Source organism: Marmota marmota, unplaced genomic scaffold (assembly GCF_001458135.2).
Source record: "Marmota marmota marmota unplaced genomic scaffold, marMar, whole genome shotgun sequence".
NCBI lineage: Eukaryota > Metazoa > Chordata > Mammalia > Rodentia > Sciuridae > Marmota > Marmota marmota.
Window position 1 is genome coordinate 1 of NW_026000244.1, and position 6,139 is coordinate 6,139.

Consider the following 6,139-nt stretch of genomic DNA (forward strand, 5'->3'; position numbering starts at 1 on the left):
CATAGCAGATGATGGATAACTTAGTTTATTTAACTACAAAACCATTTTACTCTGTTGAAGTATATTAAATCATTATGGTCTCATTAAACATAGGCAACTAGAAAAATTTAATAAAGCTAGAAAGATTTATATTTAGTGAACTAGTTTAAGGACTTAAAGAACATTCCTTGAAGATGTTTTCAAGCACTTACTACTGCCATATGTACATTCTACCCATTACCTGGAAAAATTAAGCATTTGGCACTGAGCGAATTCAGAGCAACAAACACTGGGGTAGAATAAGATAGCTGGGTTGGTGATCATGATGGATTAAAGCTGCTCCCAAGACAGTTGGCTCATGACTTTTTTACCAGAGCTTCAGGAGAATCCTGCCCATTTATTCTGTCATTCACAGGCCCCAACACTAACCATGGGAATATTTTTAACCACTTTGCAAGTTATATTTTCCTTCATCCTTGTGATTATCTTTCCCTTTATCACAAGTATGACAACATAGAGGGAGAAAAAAAACATAAAGGACATGTTGTCTCTAGATACCATCTAAGGATAATATCAAAGATCAAAATTTTTAAAAAGCAGTTAATCTACAGGTGTCAAAATGTGCCCAGAGTATAATGATAGCAACACTGGAAACTTAGGGTTGAAGTTATAAACTTTCAAAAAATTGTTAAATTTGTTCATGTTTCCATGTAATGGAATGCTTAGAAGCAGTTTGGTCACAATATAACTATCTGAATTATAAACCTTCAAAAGTACTTTAATTAAAAGTCTAATAGACCAGATTACATATAGGAGAACACTAAGGAAAGAAAGATTGATATTTTGCTTCCAGATGTAAAATGCAAAGGTGGGGTGAAATATAAAATTCCTAGACTAATATTTCAAAAGTGCATTCATTTCCTAACATTACTTTCACAAATTATATTGTTTAGTTAGCTTTTGCATGCTCCTGATCTCATGAATGTATCTCTGAGTTATGCAGTAGAGACAAATTAAAGAGATTAAGTTGCTCTCTTTCCGTTTCGGTTTTGACATACTTGTGGAATTTGGATTGTTGTATATGGAAGTGCCTATATTCTTTCAGTTGTATTTCTTAGAATTTTCATTTCAGATTCCAGATTGCTAATTCTGAGTTCCATCTTACTTCTATTGAAGCAAGATTAGTCCTTCGTAACTGCTCTGAAATTTCTGGGACTGCTTCTTGTGTCTAAAGAAAATAAAAAGAATACATTTTAAAAACAATTACAACCCAAATAATTATTATAAATTTATTTTATTTAGTTCTGAGTCAAAAATTCAGACAGAAATTATAAATGTGTAGAAGAGAGATATTAGACTTTAAACTTCTGTCATAATTATCAGTTACATTAAATCTGAACTAAAAATAATTGTTCTTCCTCTCCACCTTCCCCTCCTCCTCCTCTGCCAACCTCCTCCCCTTTCCTCCTCTTCCTTTCTATTGCAGATGGAACCCAGGGCCTTGCACAGGCTAGGCAAGCTATCTACCATTAAACTGTGCTCTCAGCCAGAAATCATTCTCATGTTAGTACTCAGATCATCTGATAATTTAGATTACATAATCAATTCAAAATATAAAAATTGAAAATTTAAACTAACAATTCAAAAGTATGTTTTTGCATCACATTTTTTTTCTTTTTCTCCTCATAGCCTTATTTATGCCCACTATTATTAAATATCAAATGATTATCTGATGAAAATCATTACTCAGATCAAGATAATTATAAGAATAATGTAATCTGAGGTATTTGAAGGAGGCATCAAATGTCTTCTTCCACTTAGAAATCTACAAAACAGTTTTCCTCAAGAGATATAGATTACACATATAATGTATGTATCCAAAATACAGTTTACAATGAAATGAATTAAAGCACATTACAGATAAATAAGATAGCCTGTAAAACCAGACGTACTTGTTTTTGCTTCTCCTCTAAATTCCATGTTGTTGTTGTTCAATGCCACATTCCCACTGAACTCCTTGGCCTCCTTTTACTCTAGTGCCCCATGTGTGCCTTGGGAAGTTTACTACATTTTTCTCAACTTCTTTTGATTCCTCTCTACTGTTTCAAATCTATCTCGTACACTTAAAAAAAAAGTTCTGCATAAAACATTGATAGTTTGCTTTCAGATATAAATGTTTTGAAGATGCATTGTCCATCTTTGTTCTAAGATCATCAATCTGCATGAATAAAATAACACAGTTGAAAATAAGATGCTGAAAATATTTGACACAAAAACAAATAGCAAATTTTACATAAATTCAATTGCGATGAAACATAATCTATAGCAGCATTTGATGAGTAGATTAAGTTCCTATAATAGGATATATTAGCTTTTCAGTTGGTCAAAGAATACAGATCTATAAATCTCTATTCTGGCTACACAAATATTGGGGGGATTCTAGATTTTTTCCCATACTGAAAAAAGTATGAGCAATCTACAAATGAATTCACTATTGGATTAATTGAGTTTGATTTTATACTCAGTCACCGATATATAGTTACAATAAAAGTCTTTACAGGTCAATCTATTAACAAAAAATTTTGGTAGGATATAAAATTGTAATTTTCTGAAATCAACTGTTATGCAAAAAATATTTTCCATTCATCCTAGACTAGGTGTGAATATCAAATATTACTCTCATCTTGAGTGAATTTATATTTCAACAAGATAATCACCATGCAAACACTATTGGTGACAAAAAATCAGAGAAACTGCATGAAAAAGAAAAATTTATTTTTATGTGAGCTCTGAAAGGAGGAGATCAAATGAGGAAAAACAGACCAGAAAGAAAGCACATCACGAGCAAAAGAGAGAGATGATAAAATAAGCACAATTTGTGAAGACCACCAAGAGGCAAGGTAATAAAAAACATGTCCATATTTTAACTTATAAGGCAGTATAAAGAGTCCTCAGAAATCTTCTAATGTAATCACCATTTGACCCAGTTATCCCAATACTTGGTTAACACACAAAATCCTTAAAAATCATCACACTACATTGACACAGCCATATCAATGTCTATAATAGTTCAAATCACAATAGCTAAGCTATGAAACCAATCTAGGTGTCCTTCAATAGATGAATGAATAAAAAATGGGTTATATATACACAATAGAATATTACTCAGCTATGAAGAAAAATGAAATTATGGCATTTGCCAGTAAATGGATGGAACTGGAAATTATCACCCTAAGTGAAAAAAGCCAATCTCCCAAATCCAAAAGCTAAATGTTCTCTCATGAGTGGATGCTAACACACACTAAGGGTGGGGAAGGGAAGAAGAGAAGTTCATTGGATTAGTCAAAAGGGATGGGAGCAAGAATGAGAATAGGAAAGACAGTAGAATAAATCTGACACAACATTCCTATGTACACATATGAATAAATGACTAGTGTAACTCCACATAATACACAAATATAAAAATGTGAAGTTACAATTCATGTATGTATATTTTGAAATAGTCTACTGTCATGTGTAGCTAAAAAGAACAAAAAATAAATGAATATAAATTACTTTGTTTATATTTATTAATTACTTAATATATTTAATAATATATACATACATACACATATATACATATTTTATATACATATATATATATATATATATATATATAAAATCTTTAAAAGCATGCTTTTAAAGATTGTTCTTTTCAAGAATATGAAGATGTTCTAAAATTAACTGTGTAAATGGTTATATAACTTTGCTAATATATTAAGAGACACTGAATTTGACATGTTAAATGGGTAAATTGGATGACTTGTGCCTTACATATATCACAAAATGCCTTTTAAAAGATATACTATACAATCTTAGAAAACATTTTTCATTGCATAGCTTTGATATCAGTAACAGACATTATAAAAATATTTATATGCTTTAATAATGTATGTAAAATGAAAAAAAAACATAAAGAAATAGCCTAAGTTTTTCAATAATTAAACATACATGTATTTTGAGAAAAGCATAACAGCCGTTTGGTACATGTTTTTTTAAATTCATTTAATAATTATCTGCAGATTCTGTATAGATGCACAAAAATGAAGGTAAAAAATAAAACAATTCCCTGAAACATTCTATTAAATAGCACATCTGATTTAATTTTTCTTGACTTTCCATGGAAATAGAGATAGTATTAAAAGCTTCTGGGTTATACAAAAAATGTCTTAACTTTCCTCAGGGTAGATAAATTAATGAAAGATGTTTTATGTTGTTAGAGAAAAAAATCCAAATAAAATTATAAGTGTAAGAAATAAGTGCAATATAAATATCACAAAATATAATACAATCAATTGTAATGAAAATACAAAGAAAGCTGTTCATTGAAATTAGTATCCCAGAAAAAATTTTACCACTTAAGCAGATGTAGATTTACAGTTGACATGTTCACTTTTGTTCATACTTCACTTCTCATTTGTCCTAGTGTCTTCATTAAGTCCTGTCTTTATCCTTTAAATTCATGTGAAAACGTGGTCAATCTTTTAGTGAAGACTTTGATACAGATCGTAATTTCAGGGTACTAGCTGGTTGTTTTTCAAGATGTCTCACAACTATCTGATATTTCTGTTAATGTTTTGTTACCCAGCTGAATTTAAATATATATTAATAATATTTTATAATGCTGTTTACTATGAAAAAAATATCACTGCATACATCACTTTGTCCTCTTTTTTACATGTGTGTATACGTCTGTTTATTTCTGAATTCCTTTAAGGAAACAGAAGGTTCTCTACTCTGGCCTAATCACTATCAAATTCCTTAGATGACAGGGTCAGCCCTGTATCTCTACATACTGCCCTTGATAGAGTTGCAATGTTTAACAACCTATTAAATTCTCAATCAGAAATGGTTACACAGGTCTCATTGATGGTGGTGAATTCTACAGAGGTTATTATCCCTCTCTATATTAGAGGCTCAAATTAATACCCCAAATCCTCACATCTTCAAACCTTTGCTAAAATAATTCCAATATACCTTAACAAACCTTTGCTAAAATAATTCCAATATATTTTCATGAAGAATAAAAGAAACCCTAGGTAACCTGCTCTCCACCTCAGTTCCAGTTCTCAGCTCCTAGAAATCTCACTGATCCTCACACCACTCCTGCTGTACATAAATCCTGCCACACCCATTAGTCTGGAAATGGGGATTCAGTGCCAAATTAATGAACTATAGATGGCTACAATTATCTTTGTACTGAAAGATGCTATTTAAGAATAGTAATTGAACCACAAAATGAAGCAAACTATTAGCAAGTTATCATGAATAAATGCAATGAATTACAGATTAAATCAGCTGTTATTTAGCTGTAATTCATCACATTTGTCCAAATTTATGATAATGACAAATAGATGCTTCTAAAGATGTGGACAGGTCATGAATAAAAATTTAAAAAAATATATATGAGGACAGCTATTTACAGATTTAAGTTGAATTGACATGACTAAAAATAAATTTACCAACTTGAAATATATAAAAATATAATAAGGAGACTATATTACAAAATACTACATCTACATTTCAGTTCAACTGGGAAATCATTAATGAGCTGTCAAAGTAACTAACTTAATTAAAACTAGATATGACAATTTCCATCTATTTCATTGTGGTCTTGAAGCACGGCATTAAAATTGTTATTCAGTGATGGGATGTAGCTAACTGGTAGAGCATGTGTTTAGCATGTGCAAAGCTTTGTGTTGTATTAACAGCACCAAAATAAGATATTGTTTCAGCATTATTGAGACAGTATTACTAATGTCATCATACACATCTACTAAAAATCTGTAACTCAATCTTTTATATCTTCATAAGAAACACAATTTCTTAAAATGAGGAATCTGTCAGGTCCAAGTTTTAAGAATTTCCTCTTTTTTTAAAAATGGACTAACATCCATTTTATCTAAGTATTTTGTGTTTAATTGACACATGACTACATACAGTTATTTTAAAATATGTATACAGTGTGTAAGAATCAGAGCAGGAAAATTGGAAGACTTAGCACTTCAAACACAGATTGTTTGTTTTGGGAATGAGGTCTAAGTTGTATTTGCTAAAAACCAGGTTGTACTTCTGTGTTTATACAGAAAACACATTATAAAGTATAAATTTTATATTCATG